Source organism: Amblyomma americanum, chromosome 4, assembly GCF_052857255.1.
Source record: "Amblyomma americanum isolate KBUSLIRL-KWMA chromosome 4, ASM5285725v1, whole genome shotgun sequence".
NCBI classification, from domain to species: domain Eukaryota; kingdom Metazoa; phylum Arthropoda; class Arachnida; order Ixodida; family Ixodidae; genus Amblyomma; species Amblyomma americanum.
The window spans coordinates 94,230,461-94,250,352 of record NC_135500.1 but is presented as its reverse complement, the minus strand read 5'-3'; the positions used below and the strand labels follow the sequence as shown (position 1 = coordinate 94,250,352).

At 46.9% G+C, this 19,892-nt stretch overlaps 12 non-coding genes across 12 annotated transcripts; all 12 read right to left on the bottom strand.

Annotated features, from left to right (window-relative positions):
* Window positions 1–5,573: 5,573 nt before the first annotated feature.
* On the bottom strand, window positions 5,574–5,646 carry TRNAV-AAC (transfer RNA valine (anticodon AAC)). Its single transcript has one exon. It is a non-coding gene; the product is annotated as a tRNA-Val (tRNA).
* Window positions 5,647–5,888: 242 nt separating this feature from the next.
* TRNAV-AAC (transfer RNA valine (anticodon AAC)) lies at window positions 5,889–5,961 on the bottom strand. The gene has a single exon. It is a non-coding gene; the product is annotated as a tRNA-Val (tRNA).
* A 238-nt stretch (window positions 5,962–6,199) lies between these two features.
* On the bottom strand, window positions 6,200–6,272 carry TRNAV-AAC (transfer RNA valine (anticodon AAC)). Its single transcript has one exon. It is a non-coding gene; the product is annotated as a tRNA-Val (tRNA).
* A 242-nt stretch (window positions 6,273–6,514) lies between these two features.
* On the bottom strand, window positions 6,515–6,587 carry TRNAV-AAC (transfer RNA valine (anticodon AAC)). Its single transcript has one exon. It is a non-coding gene; the product is annotated as a tRNA-Val (tRNA).
* Window positions 6,588–7,955: 1,368 nt separating this feature from the next.
* TRNAV-AAC (transfer RNA valine (anticodon AAC)) lies at window positions 7,956–8,028 on the bottom strand. The gene has a single exon. It is a non-coding gene; the product is annotated as a tRNA-Val (tRNA).
* Window positions 8,029–8,270: 242 nt separating this feature from the next.
* TRNAV-AAC (transfer RNA valine (anticodon AAC)) lies at window positions 8,271–8,343 on the bottom strand. The gene has a single exon. It is a non-coding gene; the product is annotated as a tRNA-Val (tRNA).
* Window positions 8,344–8,585: 242 nt separating this feature from the next.
* TRNAV-AAC (transfer RNA valine (anticodon AAC)) lies at window positions 8,586–8,658 on the bottom strand. Its single transcript has one exon. It is a non-coding gene; the product is annotated as a tRNA-Val (tRNA).
* Window positions 8,659–8,901: 243 nt separating this feature from the next.
* On the bottom strand, window positions 8,902–8,974 carry TRNAV-AAC (transfer RNA valine (anticodon AAC)). Its single transcript has one exon. It is a non-coding gene; the product is annotated as a tRNA-Val (tRNA).
* Window positions 8,975–9,218: 244 nt separating this feature from the next.
* Window positions 9,219–9,291, bottom strand: TRNAV-AAC (transfer RNA valine (anticodon AAC)). The gene has a single exon. It is a non-coding gene; the product is annotated as a tRNA-Val (tRNA).
* Window positions 9,292–9,535: 244 nt separating this feature from the next.
* Window positions 9,536–9,608, bottom strand: TRNAV-AAC (transfer RNA valine (anticodon AAC)). Its single transcript has one exon. It is a non-coding gene; the product is annotated as a tRNA-Val (tRNA).
* A 2,462-nt stretch (window positions 9,609–12,070) lies between these two features.
* Window positions 12,071–12,143, bottom strand: TRNAV-AAC (transfer RNA valine (anticodon AAC)). Its single transcript has one exon. It is a non-coding gene; the product is annotated as a tRNA-Val (tRNA).
* A 232-nt stretch (window positions 12,144–12,375) lies between these two features.
* TRNAV-AAC (transfer RNA valine (anticodon AAC)) lies at window positions 12,376–12,448 on the bottom strand. The gene has a single exon. It is a non-coding gene; the product is annotated as a tRNA-Val (tRNA).
* Window positions 12,449–19,892: the final 7,444 nt, after the last annotated feature.

The following is a 19,892-nucleotide window of genomic DNA, read 5'->3' as shown; positions in this document are numbered from 1 at the left end:
TAATAATAATAATAATAATAATAATAATAATAATAATAATAATATTATTAATAATAATAATAATAATAATAATAATAATAATAATAATAATAATAATAATAATAGTTTATTTCCATCACCATGCAGTGTTGGAGGGGATGGGGATAAAAGCGGTTAACGCTTGACAAGGTCCCCACCCCCCGTACAGCAAGTGGGCAGTGGCATGCGACGGCACTTCACACAATCACCAATGCGACGGCACTTCACACACAAAAAAAATACACAATCACCAATGTGTGTAGAAAATCAATAAAGGTTAAAGCAATAACAATAAAAGCAAAAAAAAGAAACAAAGCTAGAGCGCTGTTATAAAGATTGTAAGAAGAGCGATGTTCAAAGTATGAATAATAAGAAAATGTGGCTTCAAAAATAAAGTATTCGAGGAGGTCAGAGCTGCTAATGTTTTCTATATTAATATTTGCAGCGATTAATCTATTCAGAAGTGAGGGAAGTTGAAATGTTACCATTTGGCGTCCATAGTTTGTTCTCACTACAGGTACTAGACAGTGTGGTTCGCGACGGCGTGGGTATGTGCACTGAAATAACTGAATCGGGGCTAAGTCAGATATATTTGTTATGCATCTTCTTTGTTCTATTTTATAGGTGCGCAATTGTTTATAAGCATACAGGTTGAAAACATTAATAATCTTGTGCCTGGAAAATAAGTTTTTAGTTGAGCATCTATGTGGCAGGTTATGAACAATTCTGAGGGCCCTGTTTTCAAGAACAGCAAGTTTTTTCAGACTCGTTTTGTGTAGCAGTACCCCATACTAATCAACAATAGTTTAGATGTGAGCGAAATAATGCACGATACAATAGAAGTTTTACCTTTAGTGGGAGACAACATTTAAAACGCGTCATAAATCCTATGGCACGAAATGTCTTTAATGCTATATGATTTATGTGATCATCCCATAGCATATCTTCAGTGAATATTACGCCAAGTGATTTAAATGACTTTACTAACTCAATCTAGTCTCGGTTGTAACGTAGTTCACCGAATTCGCTGCACTTTTTGTTTTTTGGATGAAAAAGTATTGCCTTAGATTTTGTTGCATTAAGAGAAAGAAGACTGTTATCGGACCATGTCTTGATTTTTTCCAGGAGTATGTTTGCATTTTCAAGTAACTTACTACCAGAACCATCGGATAAAAGTAAACTGGTGTCATCAGCATAAATTATAAAGCGAGCGTTGTCATCCACGCTGATGATGTCGTTAATATACAGGTTGAAAAGCAATGGTACAAGAATACTTCCTTGGGGCACTCCGCAGGTGACTGTTCGAAGAGTTGACTTGTATTCATTTATTTGGACATACTATTTTCTATTGGACAAGTAAGATTTAAGAGTAACGCTGTACCTCTAATTTCATAACATTCAAGTTTTTTCAACGAGATGCTATGGTTTATGCAGTCAAATGCTTTTCTGTAATCTAAGAAAATTCCCAAGACCAGGTTCCTATTTTCAAAATTCCTCGATATATATTCCTTCTGGTGCAAAAGAGCAAGTTCGGTTGACCAGTTTGTTCTAAAGCCTTACTGGCAGCCGGTAATTATGGCGTGTTTATTTAAAAAGCTTTCAACTCATTTAAGAATCAGTTTCTCGAACGCTTTAGAGAAGACGAGTATTTATGTAATAATACTAATATTCATCAAAGACAGGTCATCACTTGTGCTAACAGTACCATTGCCTCCGAAACAAGAGTTCTTTATCACATAGAAAGATAGAGGGAGTGCTTAAACTTGTCTCGCCCGAAGCATTTATCCTTTCAGCTTGAATTATTAATTGCGTGGTCTTGTCGCTACTTTTTGCCAGCACAGCAGTTTTTTCAAACATTTGTTCTTCCGAAAATTGGCCGTATTGCCGAGAAGCTTCTAAGAAAACTGAATTAAGATCAATGCCAACCGGCCCCAATGCTCGGTGAAAGGAAGCGCTTTGTTGTATTGCCATATTTGCATCAGATTTCTCACAATCTGAAAAGAATTGGACAGCGCGCAAACGCAACTGTCGTATTTTCGGCACCAAAGAAACTTGCCTCATTGTGCAAGATTGGAAAAACCAACAACAACAGAACACGTGGATGCACGACTCGTCATCAGAAGCCGTATGTGACATGCTTTGAAGGTGTCGTATACAAAATACCGGTATCGTGCGGGGGCCATTACATCGGCCAGACGGGGAGGTGCCTCAATCAGCGATTGATGGAACATGCACGCGACGTCAAGAACGGGAAAGAGAAATCGCTTGTTGACCACATTCGTTCATGCGCATCTAAAACGTGCAAACCAATTTTTGAAAAAACTGCTGTGCTAGCAAAAATTAGCGACATGACCACAGGATTAATAACTGAAGCTGAAAGGATAAATGCTTCGGGCAAGACATGTGTAAGCACTCCCTCTATCTCTTTATGTGATAAGGAACTCTTGTTTCTGAGGCAACGGTACTGTTAGCACAAGTGACGTGTCTTTGATGTATTTATATGTTGCATGTGTGAAATATAATTTGTTGGAAGTTAGCGCTCGTGTTGTTCGTTTCTTCTGTGTCCTGTCTACTCTGCGCTATAGTCTCTTGCTTGACCATGCACCAACAAGCCCAAAAAGCTACGCTTTTGGACTGATCCAACATTCACTTGATCCAAAATTAAAAGCAAAACTTCATGTGCCACGCAATCAAAACCCTTTTCCAGGTCTTAAGTAAGAATAGCAACATGACTCTCTGTAACATGGCAACACTCAAGAACGTATTTTGCTTTATGAATATTTCACATAATAGAGCGGCCTTTGATGCCACACGTCTGATGAGCACCTACTATCACATTCATTACCCTTTGTAACCGTCTTGCAAGCACCTTCATAAATATTTTGTAGTCCACGTTCGTGAAGTCAAGTCAGCCTGTAGGCTGTAACCTGCTTTAACTTTTCGCTGTCTTCCGTTTTCGGAATTAGGAGGGTGTGAGATATGCCAAAAGAAGGAGGAAGTGCTTTTAATTCATATGCATCATTAAAGAGTGCAGTTAGAGCAGAGTAGAGAGGACACAGAAGAAACGGACAACACGAGTACTAATTCCAATAAATTTTATTTCACACATGCAACATATATATACATCAAAGACACGTCATCACTTGTGCTAACAGTACCGTTGCCTCAAGAACTCTTGTTCTTGCTTAAAGCCTTTATAGAAATCCGCACTTAAACCGTCTGGTCCAGGCGACTTACCCGAGTTTAAATTTGCTATTGGGTTTTGCACTTCAGACTCGGAATTTTGTTCCTTTAATATCTGTTTCTGTTCATCGCCTATTCTTGGCATTGCTCCTAGAAACTTGTATTTGAATGCGTCAATGTCTACGTCATGTTTTGCGATAAGCCACTGATTGTATTCTCTGAAAGATTGCTTTACATGCGTTTCGTCATCTGCTATGACACCTCCCCATTCAATCTTATCAACCCGATTACGGGCTTTTTCCATGGCCAATGCTCGTTTTGTTGGTGCTTCACTGAAAACCGCCTCTTCGGCTCTCGCCCGCACCAGCGCACCACGATAACGCTCTTCTTCCATAACTTCTATCTTTGGATTAATTTTCTTTACGTCATCAATCCACAGACCAGGAGCTTTACTCTCCTGTTCGATTAGTTTCCACAGCAGTTCCCTTAAATTTTTTTCCTTAATTTTTTCCTATTTTTATGCAGCAAGCTTTTTCAATTGCTCTCATTTTAATTTGCTGCTTAAATAGTTCCCACTGCTCCCATAACATGTCTCTTGAATTAGGCACTACTTTGCAAATTTCACCTTTTATGTTGTCATAAAAACGTTCGCACTTTAACAACTTATAATTAAATTTCCACAAGTTCCAATTAAACACATTGTCTCGCTTTCCTGTGCCTAGCCGACACTGTACCAAAGAGTGGTCTGAAAACGACACAGGTAAAACCTTGTAATTGTTACATCTTGGAAGCAGGTCTACCGCCATATAAATCCGGTTCAGATGTGCGTTACTTGACCGCCGAAAGTGCGTAAATTGCACATCTCGCTCGCGTTCTAAACGGTCAGCCACATCTTCAATATTCCATTTATCTACCGACGCGGAGAATATTTCGGTGGTTCTGTCTCTGAATATGCTCTCGCTTGTTTTGTCACGCACCGCCAAGACACAGTTGCAATCACCCATGACGATCAATTGCCTTTCGACAGTACAGTACTGCTCGATGCTTTCAAAAAAGGCTGCCCTCTCATCGATCTTGTTAGGTACGCAAATGCAGATTATTCTACACTTCACATCCAAGTAGGCATAATCAAGCACAATAAATCGTCCATAAGAACATGTCGCGTAAGACTGAACAGCCAGTCCCGGTAGCTTTTTACAGAAGAGCACACACGCAGCCGATGTTCAAATGCATGAGCAACTATCGCGTAATACCTAGAAGTGAAACGCTGCACAATGCTCCCGGTCTCTTCCTCCCGGTCTACTTTAGTTTCTTGTACCGCCAACAGATCAATGTCGTAGTCAGTTCTAATTCGATACACTTGGCTCTGTTTTCTTTTCCCCGCCAATCCCCTAACATTAAATGTGGCTATTTTCAGGCAAAGTTGAGGAGCCATTTCGACAATGAGGTGAAGAGAGCATGGCGCTTACCTATCGCGTCCAGCGTATTGCTAGACGCTTTGTTTAACGCCCGGGTCATCAGGTCAATTGCCGTGGCCTTTCCACAAAGGTGAACTTGCGGCGAGTCGCCTGTCAGCTGAAACGTTAGGGCGCGGATTGAAATCGGGCCTCCGGGGCTGAGTAGATTTCACTGGAGGCTCCTCTCCTCTCGCTGCAGTCTCGTGGGCCTCTTCGTTGCGAGTCGGTTCATGAGGACGCTTGACGGGCGTACTAATCGTCGCCAAGCGGCCGTCCCTGTCATCCATGCCCTCCTCGCTACACGCAGGTCAGGGCACCTTCACAGCGAGCAGCCGCTTGGTTGCCTCAGAGGTGCTCAGGGTCACCGCCCATAAGTGGTTAACCTGGTACACCCCACAGCAACCACGTCATGCAGGGTTCCGGTCTTGGGCAGAGCATCTAGGAAGTCCTCGACTTTGAAGGGCCGAAGTCGCACATCGCCATTAAGAAAAACAGTATTTAACACAACGCGTCCGATAGGCAAAGTTGGCAAAAGAACTTGGTACTCGTCATGTGCAGCTGCAGCATTTTTGTTTCCGCGGCCGGCCTGGGCCGCTATCGCTGCTCCAACGGAGCCGATCCTACATTCGTCCGTCACACTCGGTGGCCGGAAGTAGAATGCACTACACCACAAGCACAGCTACCGAGGTGACATTAAAGTGTAACGGCCATCGAAGAAGTTTGCGGTCGTGTCAGTTTCCTGCAACTGGTTGGGCGGGCGGAGAGAGAGCATGCGGCACTGCGGCGCGAAAAAGAATGCCGACGCTGCGCAGGTCAACGGATTTCCGCTAGAGCCTGCAATTCAATTAGCACTGTTTTTAGAGCTATGAGCGTTTTAACATTCAAGGCTCCAGACTGCCGGGCAAAAAAAAAGCATGTGCCTGCCAGGGATCGAACCTGGGACCTTCCGCGTGTTAGGCGGATGTGATAACCACTACACCACAAGCACAGCTACCGAGGTGCATTTAAAGTGTAACGGTCATCGAAGAAGTTAGCGGTCGTGTCATTTTCCTGAAACCGGTTGGGCAGGTGGAGAGACAGCATGTGGCACTGCGCCGCGAAAGAGAATGCCGACGCTGCGCAGGTCAACGGATTTCCGCTAGAGCCTGCAATTCAATTAGCACTGTTTTTAGAGCTATGAGCGTTTTAACATTCAAGGCTCCAGACTGCCGGGCAAAAAAGAAAAAAACATGTGCCTGCCAGGGATCGAACCTGGGACCTTCCGCGTGTTAGGCGGATGTGATAACCACTACACCACAAGCACAGCTACCGAGGTGCATTTAAAGTGTAACGGTCATCGAAGAAGTTAGCGGTCGTGTCATTTTCCTGAAACCGGTTGGGCAGGTGGAGAGACAGCATGTGGCACTGCGCCGCGAAAGAGAATGCCGACGCTGCGCAGGTCAACGGATTTCCGCTAGAGCCTGCAATTCAATTAGCACTGTTTTTAGAGCTATGAGCGTTTTAACATTCAAGGCTCCAGACTGCCGGGCAAAAAAATAACATGTGCCTGCCAGGGATCGAACCTGGGACCTTCCGCGTGTTAGGCGGATGTGATAACCACTACACCACAAGCACAGCTACCGAGGTGCATTTAAAGTGTAACGGTCATCGAAGAAGTTAGCGGTCGTGTCATTTTCCTGAAACCGGTTGGGCAGGTGGAGAGACAGCATGTGGCACTGCGCCGCGAAAGAGAATGCCGACGCTGCGCAGGTCAACGGATTTCCGCTAGAGCCTGCAATTCAATTAGCACTGTTTTTAGAGCTATGAGCGTTTTAACATTCAAGGCTCCAGACTGCCGGGCAAAAAAGAAAAAAACATGTGCCTGCCAGGGATCGAACCTGGGACCTTCCGCGTGTTAGGCGGATGTGATAACCACTACACCACAAGCACATTTTTTTTCTTTATTGCATGGAAGAACTTCTGTAGAAAGGAGGAAACTTCAATCAGACTAGTTCGCGTCTCAAGTTACCGGGCTGCTTAATATGAGCCTCCCATAGCCCTAACTCACCACTGCATCCCCATCAAAACATCAAAATTCAGGGAGGCACACACAAGCATCTAGGCACGACAGCCAGCTTGGAGGTTCGTCGCGAGCAGCATATACACTCCTCACCAACGCACTGTTCCCGAAACACAGATTTGGACGATCTTGGTGGCTCGGCATGTCTGTCCATCATACGGCTTTTCCAAAGACTGAATAGTCCCATCAACACAAACACGTCATAAGGCACAACACAGTTTTTGTCAACAGGCAGAAATCTAATAGTGTATGGTGTAATTTCAATGTCCTTCTTAAGAGTTCGTTGTAGTATGTCCCAAAAGAACATGGCATCACGGCACAGGATGAAGCAATGATCAATTGTCTCAGGCACGTTACACAGACGACAATTCACATTCCAGGGTACAAACATCTCCTTGTCATTAAGAAATGTCTTGACAGGCAGCGTCGCTGTGTGTAGTTTGAAAAAGAACGTGTTAGCGGCTGCCTGAATGCACATCCGCCTAACACGCTTTAGAACACTGATGTCCAAAGACCCCAGATAAGGCTGCCGATACAATGGTGTAGGGAACAAAGACTCAGTGAGAGCCTGGGTCATCTGCTTTCTCGAGAGGCTATACAGGTAATCTAAAGAGAAGCGCACAGTGAGAAAATTGAAAGTGTCAGCAACCTCCTTAAGAAATCCCCATAAAGTCTCCTCACGAGCCTGCACAGTCGGTGCGAATAAGTAAGGCAGATGAAAACTAAGCCGCCTAATGAGCACAGCTACCAGAAACGGGTCGTTTGCCGATTTGAAAAAGAAAAAACGGGAAACGAGTTGATGCACGAACAGGTGAACAAGGCCCACTCCACCACCCTCTAAGGGAAGGAACAAGTTGTCACGCCTCATCGGCTCCCATTGAGAGCGCCAAACGAATGCTGCAAATATTCTATGTATTGCTTGCACCTGCCTCCTCGCACAATGCAGGACTTGAAGGACATACGCGAGCTTTGCAAACAAAAAAATGTTACAAGCACAGCTACCGAGGTGCATTTAAAGTGTAACGGTCATCAAATAAGCTTGCGGTCGTGTCATTTTCCTGAAACCGGTTGGGCAGGTGGAGAGACAGCATGTGGCACTGCGCCGCGCAAAAGAATGCCGATGCTGCGCAGGTCAACGGATTTCCGCTAGAGCCTGTAATTCAATCAGCACTGTTTTTAGAGCTATCAGCTTTTCATCATTCAAGGCTCCAGACTGCCGGGCAAAAAAGAAAAAAACATGTGCCTGCTAGGGATCGAACCTGGGACCTTGCGCGTGTTAGGCGGATGTGATAACCACTACACCACAAGCACTGCTACGGAGGTGCATTTAAAGTGTAACGGTCATCAAATAAGCTTGCGGTCGTGTCATTTTCCTGAAACCGGTTGGGCAGGTGGAGAGACAGCATGTGGCACTGCGCCGCGCAAAAGTATGCCGACGCTGCGCAGGTCATCGGATTTCCGCTAGAGCCTGTAATTCAATCAGCACTGTTTTTAGAGCTATGAGCGTTTCATCATTCAAGGCTCCAGACTGCCGGGCAAAAAATAAAAAAACATGTGCCTGCCAGGGATCGAACCTGGGACCTTCCGCGTGTTAGGCGGATGTGATAACCACTACACCACAAGCACAGCTACGGAGGTGCATTTAAAGTGTAACGGTCATCAAATAAGCTTGCGTTCGTGTCATTTTCCTGAAACCGGTTGGGCAGGTGGAGAGACAGCATGTGGCACTGCGCCGCGCAAAAGAATGCCGACGCTGCGCAGGTCATCGGATTTCCGCTAGAGCCTGTAATTCAATCAGCACTGTTTTTAGAGCTATGAGCGTTTCATCATTCAAGGCTCCAGACTGCCGGGCAAAAAATAAAAAAACATGTGCCTGCCAGGGATCGAACCTGGGACCTTCCGCGTGTTAGGCGGATGTGATAACCACTACACCACAAGCACAGCTACCGAGGTGCATTTAAAGTGTAACGGTCATCAAATAAGCTTGCGTTCGTGTCATTTTCCTGAAACCGGTTGGGCAGGTGGAGAGACAGCATGTGGCACTGCGCCGCGCAAAAGTATGCCGACGCTGCGCAGGTCATCGGATTTCCGCTAGAGCCTGTAATTCAATCAGCACTGTTTTTAGAGCTATGAGCGTTTCATCATTCAAGGCTCCAGACTGCCGGGCAAAAAAGAAAAAAAACATGTGCCTGCCAGGGATCGAACCTGGGACCTTCCGCGTGTTAGGCGGATGTGATAACCACTACACCACAAGCACAGCTACGGAGGTGCATTTAAAGTGTAACGGTCATCAAATAAGCTTGCGGTCGTGTCATTTTCCTGAAACCGGTTGGGCAGGTGGAGAGACAGCATGTGGCACTGCGCCGCGCAAAAGAATGCCGACGCTGCGCAGGTCATCGGATTTCCGCTAGAGCCTGTAATTCAATCAGCACTGTTTTTAGAGCTATCAGCGTTTCATCATTCAAGGCTCCAGACTGCCGGGCAAAAAAGAAAAGAAAACATGTGCCTGCCAGGGATCGAACCTGGGACCTTCCGCGTGTTAGGCGGATGTGATAACCACTACACCACAAGCACAGCTACGGAGGTGCATTTAAAGTGTATCGGTCATCAAATAAGCTTGCGGTCGTGTCATTTTCCTGAAACCGGTTGGGCAGGTGGAGAGACAGCATGTGGCACTGCGCCGCGCAAAAGAATGCCGACGCTGCGCAGGTCATCGGATTTCCGCTAGAGCCTGTAATTCAATCAGCACTGTTTTTAGAGCTATCAGCGTTTCATCATTCAAGGCTCCAGACTGCCGGGCAAAAAAGAAAAGAAAACATGTGCCTGCCAGGGATCGAACCTGGGACCTTCCGCGTGTTAGGCGGATGTGATAACCACTACACCACAAGCACAGCTACGGAGGTGCATTTAAAGTGTATCGGTCATCAAATAAGCTTGCGGTCGTGTCATTTTCCTGAAACCGGTTGGGCAGGTGGAGAGACAGCATGTGGCACTGCGCCGCGCAAAAGAATGCCGACGCTGCGCAGGTCAACGGATTTCCGCTAGAGCCTGCAATTCAATTAGCACTGTTTTTAGAGCTATGAGCGTTTTAACATTCAAGGCTCCAGACTGCCGGGCAAAAAAGAAAAAAACATTTGCCTGCCAGGGATCGAACCTGGGACCTTCCGCGTGTTTGGCGGATGTGATAACCACTACACCACTTTTTTCTTTATTGCATGGAAGAACTTCTGTAGAAAGGAGGAAACTTCAATCAGACTAGTTCGCGTCTCAAGTTACCGGGCTGCTTAATATGAGCCCCCCATAGCCCTAACTCACCACTGCATCCCCATCAAAACATCAAAATTCAGGGAGGCACACACAAGCATCTAGGCACGGCAGCCAGCTTGGAGGTTCGTCGCGAGCAGCATATACACTCCTCACCAACGCACACTGTTCCCGAAACACAGATTTGGACGATCTTGGTGGCTCGGCATGTCTGTCCATCATACGACTTTTCCAAAGACTGAATAGTCCCATCAACACAAACACGTCATAAGGCACAACAGAGTTTTTGTCAACAGGCAGAAATCTAATAGTGTATGGTGTAATTTCAATGTCCTTCTTAAGAGTTCGTTGTAGTATGTCCCAAAAGAACATGGCATCACGGCACAGGATGAAGCAATGATCAATTGTCTCAGGCACGTTACACAGACGACAATTCACATTCCAGGGTACAAACATCCCCTTGTCATTAAGAAATGTCTTGACAGGCAGCGTCGCTGTGTGTAGTTTGAAAAAGAACGTTTTAGCGGCTGCCTGATTGCACATCCGCCTAACACGCTTTAGAACACTGATGTCCAAAGACCCCAGATAAGGCTGCCGATACAATGGTGTAGGGAACAAAGACTCAGTGAGAGCCTGGGTCATCTGCTTTCTCGAGAGGCTATACAGGTAATCTAAAGAGAAGCGCACAGTGAGAAAATTGAAAGTGTCAGCAACCTCCTTAAGAAATCCCCATAAAGTCCCCACACGAGTCTGCACAGTCGGTGCGAATAAGTAAGGCAAATGAAAACTAAGCCGCCTAATGAGCACAGCTACCAGAAACGGGTCATTTGCCGATTTGAAAAAGAAAAAACGGGAAACGAGTTGATGCACGAACAGGTGAACAAGGCCCACTCCACCACCCTCTTAGGGAAGGAACAAGTTGTCACGCCTCATCGGCTCCCATTGAGAGCGCCAAACGAATGCTGCAAATATTCTATGTATTGCTTGCATCTTCCTCCTCGCACAATGCAGGACTTGAAGGACATACGCGAGCTTTGCAAACAAAAAAATGTTACAGACCTGTGCCCTCGCAAACACTGAGAGTTCCCTACCCATCCAAGCCTGTGTTTGCCGCCGTAGAGTTACAGTTTGTGAATCCCAGTAGGCTGTACTGTTGCGAACTTGGTGCAGCGGAACGCCTAGGTACTCAAGAGGGCTACAGTTCCAGCATATACCACCGAAGTGGCTTGGCCTAGTTCCCCAATGACCCAACCAAAAGCCTTTGGATTTCTCTAAATTAAGAGCCGCGCCTGATACATCGCAGAACTGTTTAGTCAAGTTTAGAGCCTCGAGCACACTCTTTTTGTCAGAACAAAAGAGGGCGACATCATCAGCGTAAGCTAAAACTTCACATTGAGCCAGAGAGAAACCGCGGATAGCTGCGCTGTTAATTATACTGAGACAGAGGGGTTCCAGATATAGGGCAAACAACAATGGAGACAGTGGACATCCTTGACGAACAGATGCTTCTAGTGGTACTGGTTTCGTTAGCTCCTGATTAACAATAACCCTTGTATAGGAGTTCTTATAGCACAGCCTTATGCCTTTGAGCAAGACGTCACCAGTATTTGCATACTCCAAGACCGCGAAGAAGAAATCGTGCCGAACTTTATCAAACGCCTTAGCCAAGTCAATTTGAATCAGAGCTACTTGGCCTATCTCATCTGATACTGTCTCTAATACTGAACGTGCAACATGGATATGTGTTTGAATACTGCGGCCTCTAATACCACAGACCTGATGCGGACCTATCAAGTCCATAATGACGAGCTGCAGACGACTGCTAAGAACCACTACACCACAAGCACAGCTACGGAGGTGCATTTAAAGTGTATCGGTCATCAAATAAGCTTGCGGTCGTGTCATTTTCCTGAAACCGGTTGGGCAGGTGGAGAGACAGCATGTGGCACTGCGCCGCGCAAAAGAATGCCGACGCTGCGCAGGTCAACGGATTTCCGCTAGAGCCTGCAATTCAATTAGCACTGTTTTTAGAGCTATGAGCGTTTTAACATTCAAGGCTCCAGACTGCCGGGCAAAAAAGAAAAAAACATGTGCCTGCCAGGGATCGAACCTGGGACCTTCCGCGTGTTAGGCGGATGTGATAACCACTACACCACAAGCACAGCTACGGAGGTGCATTTAAAGTGTAACGGTCATCGAAGAAGTTAGCGGTCGTGTCATTTTCCTGAAACCGGTTGGGCAGGTGGAGAGACAGCATGTGACACTGCGCCGCGCAAAAGAATGCCGACGCTGCGCAGATCAACGGATTTCCGCTAGAGCCTGTAATTCAATCAGCACTGTTTTTAGAGGTTTCATCATTCAAGGCTCCAGACTGCCGGGCAAAAAAGAAAAACATGTGCCTGCCAGGGATCGAACCTGGGACCTTCCGCGTGTTAGACGGATGTGATAACCACTACACCACAAGCACTTTTTTTTATTGCCGTGCTTCGACAGACTACAACAAAAAACATACAAGGGTAGGCACCCAAACTACAAAAAGGTAGCCTACAGTCACCAGAGGGGCAGGCCTTGTCAGTTTAAAATTTCCCTGAGTTCCGTCAAAGGTTCGAGCTTTCAAAGCCACTCAGGGGGAGATGCTTGTGTTTTGAGCACATCGATGAACTTGTGCATTGTCTCACGGAAATGCAATCGCGCGGGCCGCGCATCCGGGTCACAATGAAAGCCTGCCATTCGGGAGCGCCATATGCTATGGAGGCCCCCGAGCATTACTAAATCAAACGGCATGCCATCTTCTTTTGCTGTAGGCAGGAATCGGATTCCATACGGATCGAATGGTAATTCTATTTTGATAGTCCTTTGAAGGACGTCCCAAAAATATATCCCTTCCCAACAGTACAAGAAAACGTGGTCGATTTTTCCTGGTTGTTTACATATAAGGCAGTGGGATCGGCAAGGTAGGTAAAACCTCCTTTTTTTTTTGGAAAGATTTTACAGACAGAGTCCCGGTGTGAAGCTCGAAGAAGAAGTTTTTTGTTCCCGGTGGTACCTGCATTTTTTTCACCCGTTTCAGGACATCTCTTCCTGGGCCTCCGGAGCATATTGCCCTGTACATTGGTTCCGGAAATAAAACGTCACATACACCTGTATACAGTGTTTTCCGCTGAACACCACTTAATTTTTTGAAAATCTCGCCGTCAAAAACCTGACGCTAAACACAACCTCTTTAAGAAAACCAAAAATACCTCCAGTCATAGTCTCCGTTCCAACAATGAAATCTGGCACAGCACGCCTGAGCCTGACTTGGCATACGGTAGGCAGAAAGGGATCTTTAACGTCTCGGAGAAACAAAAATCTGTTTACTATCTGCCGTATGAACAAGTGCCCCAGACCAAGTCCCCCTACCTTGACGCTCCAGAAAAAATTTGTCCGGCTGCACCTCTCCCATGTTGAGGCCCATATAAAGACAGTGAAAATACGGTGCAGCTTTTGAACATTTACCCGTGAGCAGTGGAGTACTTGCATCACGTACCAGAGCTTGCTTATCTAAAACAAATTGCACACAGTTGCTCTTGCAAATACAGGCAAATTCGCACTTTTCTGTTTTTCGGCTTTCTCACGCGTTTCTTCAACCTGTGTTTTCCAAAAAGGCTCAGTTTCCCTGTAAAATTCGTGTGGAACACCTAGGTATTTCACGGGTGTTGTCACCCAAGAAACGCTGGCGAAAACAGCTGGAGTTGACGGCCATTCTCCGTGCCAGAATCCCAGACACTTGCCCCAATTTACCAAACTTCCGGTGACCTCACTGAAACCCTTTACTGCTTCGATTGTCCTGCTTATGCTATCTTGGTTAACGCAGAAAACAGCAACGTCATCTGCGTATGCTAAGAGCTTCACTTCTGATGCCTGTACACGAAAACCATGAATAGCCTCATTTCCTATAATTTTTTTATTTATTTATTTATTTATAAATACTGCGGTCTTATAACAACAAGACCATCGCAGGTGGGTACATAATTTGTGTAACACCAAAGGACAAAAAAAAAGGAAATACAGCAGACAAGGCGTCACAGCAACGAAATTAGTACATCACACTGTACTGTATCTTTTCACAACCTCAGAATATATATACTGCAGTCATAGAGCCAAGCATATAATTATGTAAATCTCAACAAATTACTCATCAACCGAACATTCAAAATTTCGTCACTTGTTGCAGCAGCGCCTCAAAATGGGACAAATTATTCTCTTCGACTATATGACCAGCAAGGTTGTTCCATTCGGTAATAGTTCTAGGAAAATAGGAATATTTGTAGCAGTTTGTTCTTGTGGATAAAGGTTTTACGGAAAGAGAATGTCTCAGGCGTGTTGCATAACCACTAGAGTAACTAACAATTTTCGAGATGTCAATGTTGTATTGCCCATGAATTAACTGGAAAAAGAATTTCAAACGACAGATACGGTTTCTGTTTAGGCAGAGGGTTTCTATATAAATACAAAACAGCAGGGGGCTGAGGGGACAGCCCTGGCGTACCGATCTCTGCACACTAATGGGGGCCCCCAAGGTCTTGTTTACTATTAACCTCGTAGTGCAGTTACGGTAAGCCATTGCCACACCCTCTCTGATAACAGAACCAACGTTAATGTAATGTAGAATGGAAAGCAGCAATTCGTGCGCCACACAGTCAAACGCCTTCTCAAGGTCAATCTGAAGAACTGCGAACCGAGCATATATTGCGTCACAACACTCAAGCACCCACCTAGCCTTGTGAATATTCTCAACAATGGAACGCCCCTTGATCCCATACGTTTGGTGAGGCCCGACTATTTTATGCATTACGGTCTGTAGCCTGCCTGCAAGAACCTTCATATAAATTTTGTAGTCGACATTTGTGAGGGCTATGGGCCTGTACGATGTTACCTGTCTGAGTTTTTCTGTTTGATCGGTTTTTGGTATGACCACAGTATGCGAGGATGCATATGATGCAGGCAGAGCATGCAACACATACGCTTCATTAAATACCACTGAGAGGAGCGGTGCTAGTTCCTTCTTGAAAGCTTTATAAAAAGCCGCGCTCAGGCCGTCAGGCCCCGGCGACTTTCCTGAGTTTAATTTATCCATAGCCTGTTCCACTTCTTGTTCGCTAATTGGCAGCACTAATCTTATTCTGTCTGCGTCATCAATACGTGGCATGGCCCCTAAAAAGATCTCCTTAAATCTTCCCATGTCAACATGCCTCGAAGCGAAAAGCGCTTGATAGCAATCAAAAAAAGCCTTTGCTATGCTGTCATCATCAGATGCAGTGGCACCGCCCCATTGAATTTCCGCGACATGGTTTCGCCGAGCGTGCGCCCTTTCCATTCCTAACGCCCGTTTTGTGGGTGTTTCGCTCGCGGCGAATTGCTCAGGTCTCGCGCGCACAAGTGCACCGCGATATCGCTCTTCCTCTATCGTTTCTAGCTTTTGTTTGGGTTTTCTGACATCTTCACTGAAAACACCCGGTGCCTTGAATTCCTGAGCTAATAACTTGTCCAGTAAGGACTTCAAATGTGCCTCGCTTAACCTTTCTTGAAAACGTATGCAGCTGGCCCTTTCTATTGCATACACTTTTATCTGCTGTCTGCAACTTTCCCATTCTTCTCCAGCTGCTCGATTGCCATAAACTTATTTTATTAATTTCCTGTGCTGCAAACCCGGTGAAAATTTCGTCTTCCAGAAGCTTATTGTTGAATTTCCAGAGGTCCCACTGGAAAGAGTTTTTACGTTTTACCGCGCCTATACTACATTTCACCAAGCAGTGGTCCGAGAAAGTTGCAGGAACAACATCGTAGCTGTGACACTTTGGCGACAGGTCGACCGATACATATATTCTATCAAGGCGGGCATGGCTACTTCATTGGAAGTGCGTGAACATCATGCCGCGCTTGTATACCACACATCCAGTCACGTCCTCCAATGCAAACTTATCGATCAAGCGACGGAGAAGTTCGGTGCTTTCATCGCGGTGGGACCGCGTGCTGGTTTTGTCAACCGCGCTCAAGACCCAATTAAAATCTAACAAGATCAGGTGTTCTTATGTGCTTAAGAAACGCTGAATACTCTCAAAAAAAGCTACCCTATCCTGGCCCACGTTAGGTGCGTAAACGCAAATTAGTCGCCATTCAGAGCAGGCGAAAGCAAAATCCACTACTACACATCGACCCGAAGGGCACGATGTGTACGCCTGCACCTCGAGGCTAGGCAGCTTTTTTATAAACACAATGCATCCGGCAGATGGGCCGACGGCATGGCTCACGACCGCATAGAATCTTGACGTAAACGTTGCACGATGCTCTCGGTGTCTTGTTCCCCTTACCCTTTCGTTTCCTGAATAGCAAGCAGATCGATATTATGATCTGTTAACATGCGGTGCACTTGGCTCTGCTTCCTCTTAGCGGCAAAACATCTGACATTGAGCGTTGCAAAAGTCAAGGAGGTTGCAGAAGCCATATTTAAAACGTGTGAAGACGCCGAGAGCACCGTGCTCACCTTTCACGTCTAGCACGAAGCTAGACGCCGTTGCCACCACCGGAGCCGACAGGAGCGGATGCCTGGTTTTGCTGCGGAGGCAGTGGAGGCGCCTTCTCGGCGACCCGCTTGCCTGCCGCAAGGTTGGGCGTTGGCCTGAGTGTTGGTCGCCTGGACTGGCCTGTCTTCGCTGGCGGCTCCTCAACGCCGCCAGCTGCGGGCTTGTCCCATTCGTTGTCGGTCAGGTCGTGAGGTCGCTTGGCTGGGGCGGCGACGGTCGTCCACGGGCGCCGCTCTGGTCCATCTGTTTCTCGCTGGTCGGTGGTTGGTCGACATTTTTAGCCGGATGACTGGTCCCGTCGCTGGCTGACCCTTCATTTGTCCCAGCAGGAATTACCGTCCCCGGTTCCTACCCACCGCCGCTGGCCGTGTTTCCGTCGCCGCTCGAGGGCCCCGAAGACTCCGTCGTCACCGCCGGTTTCGTCGTCACGTCGGTTCCCTTTGCCGCCTCTTCTGTCCCGGCGACGTCCATAATATGCTCCGTCGTGTCGACTCCCATTGCCAGCCCGGTTGCCACTGCGTATGTACGGACGCAGTCGCTGTCGGCGTGGCCGTAACGCCTGCATTTCGAACACCGGGGCACTTTACACTCTCGCCGAACGTGGCCCGTGCCATGACAGCGCAAGCACTGCATCGGTCGCCCCGGCGCCACAACAAGGGCCAACTCCCCGGCGACACGTATCTGGTGAGGCAGATCGTCGACCTTGAAACCAGGTTTCAGTTTTAGGAGCACAGTTTGTGTTGTAGATCCCTTGTCGTGGACGCCTTGGACGCGCCACCGTTCCCGTGTAACTTCGCTTACCTTCCCGAACGCAGCAAAAGCCGTCCGGATGTCTTCGTCGGCCACGCCTTCCAGCATCCAGTGGAGCCGTAGCTTGACTTGTTGGTCTTCCGGATCGATGATAAGACATCGCCGTCATTTCACTTTCAGTTCCTTTAAGGCGAGAAGCCTCTTGGCTCCTTCAGCGGTCTTGAAAGTCACAGCCCAAATGTGGTTGATTTGGTACGCCCCCAAAGCCACCACGTCAGGGAGCGTACCAGCCTGGGCCAGCGCATCACAAAAATCCTCGTCCCGAAAGGGCCTAACACGAACATCACCGTGCAGGAAAAGTGTTTTTAAAACCACACGTCCAGTAGGCAGCTGTGGCAAGATCACCTGATAATCCGTATCTTCGTTTCGCAAGGGCCGCTGTCGCCGCTCCGCTCGAGCTCATGATCCGGCGTCCGTCACGTTCGCTGGCCGGAAGTAGAATGACTACACCACAAGCACAGCTACCGAGGTGCCTTTAAAGTGTAACGGTCATCGAAGAAGTTTGCGGTCGTGTCAGTTTCCTGCAACCGGTTGGGCGGGCGGAGAGAGAGCATGCGGCACTGCGGCGCGCAAAAGAATGCCGACGCTGCGCAGGCCAACGGATTTCCGCTAGTGCCTACAATTGAATCAGCACTGTTTTCTAGAGCTATGAACATTTTATCATTGAAGTCTAGAGACTGCCGAGCAAAAAAGAAAAAAAGACAAGTGCCTGCCAGGGATCAAACCTGGGACCTTCCGCGTGTTAGGCGGATGTGATAACCACTTTTTTTTTATTGCCTGTCTTTGGTATTGCACAAGAAAGACGAACAAAATTGCTGCACACAATGGACACTTGGTATTGATACAGTCAGCCTGCCAAGGGCTGGCTTCGTCGCATTAAAATTTCTTTAGTGCCATCAAAGGCTCCATCCTTAACAACCACTCGGAAACGTCGCCATCATCGTTGACCCTCTCAACAAACCGATGCACAGTTTGACGACAATAAATCCGTGCTGGCCGTGCGTCGGGTTCACAGTAATATCCTGCCATTCGCGTGCGCCAAATACTGTGGAGGCCCATTAACATTATTAAAACAAATGGTACTCCGTTCTCGTTATCAATGGACATATACCATATTTCATGGGGGTGAAGTGGACATTTTTTTTATCGCCCTTTGGATTAGGTCTCAAGATTAAACTCCTTCCCAAAAATGCAGAAAAACGTGATCTATCGTTTCTGGTTGCTTGCAGATAAGGCAGTTTGGACCCTACGGAACGAATAAGCCCTTATCCTGTAAAAACATTTTGACTGATAGCGTTCCAGTGTGCAACTTGAAAAAGAAAGTTTTAACCCCTGGCTCGAAGCGCATTCTCTTTACCCTCTTCAACACATTCCCTCCAGGGCCTCCACTGTACAAGGCCCAGTACAGAGGTTCCGGCAGAAAAACTTCACATAAATCCTTATACAGCTTCTACTTGTTCACTGTAGATAAATATTCGTTGAAAAACCTCGTTGAGAGAAACCGCACACTTGCGACAACTTCAGAGCTCTGAAGTAACAAAATTCCGCACGACATGGTTTCGGTTGCCACAACAAAGTCAGGCAGCGCACGCCCGAGCCTTACTTGGCACACGGTGCGCAAAAACGGATCACTGACATCACGCAGAAACATAAATCTGTTAACAATCCGCCGCAAGAAAAGGTGTCCCAGGCCCACTCCACCATCCCTAACTCTTCTAAATAAATTCGTCCGGCTGCACCTTTCCCATTGCACAGCCCACTCAAAAAGAGCGAAGATCTGATGTGGTTTCTGTATGCTGATTCTTCCCCAATGCAACACTTGCATCACATACCACACCCTGCTGATAGAGAAAAGGTTGCACACGGTGGCTCTGGCGAAAAATCATAATCCTGTTCCTTTCCATCTTTCTGCCTTCTCACGCGCATCCTGGGTCCGCGCCTTCCAATATGTCTCACTATCGCGATAGCTTTCTAGCGGTACTCCCAGGTACTTCGTTGTGGTCTTCACCCAGGGTACGTTTGCAAAGTGGTCAGGCTTCGTTTGCCATGCTCCATGCCAGAGCCCAGTGACTTAGACCAGTTCACTCTGCTGCCTGAGGGTTTGCAGAATTCTGCGATGCATTCAACGGCCTCAATTACACTTTCTCGAATAGCGGAGAAAACCGCCAAATCATCCGCATATGCCAGCAGTTTGACCTCCGCCGCTTGCAGCCGAAAACCAGTGATTCTCTCGTTTCCAATGATGTTTAAACACAGCTCTCAATGCAAATGGCAAACAGAAGAGGGCTGAGGGGGCAGCCTTGACTTACCCAACGCTGCACGAAAATAGGGGCCCCCAGACTGTGGTTAACAATCAATCTCGTCGTGCAGTTCCGATACGCCAATGCCATTCCCTCCCGGATAACAGTCCCAATATTCACGTAATCCAGATTGCAAAGCAGAATTTTATGCGCGGCACAGTCGAACGCCTTTTCGAGGTCAAGCTGCAAGATGGCAACGCGACTATTTGTAAGACCACAACACTCGAGCACACAT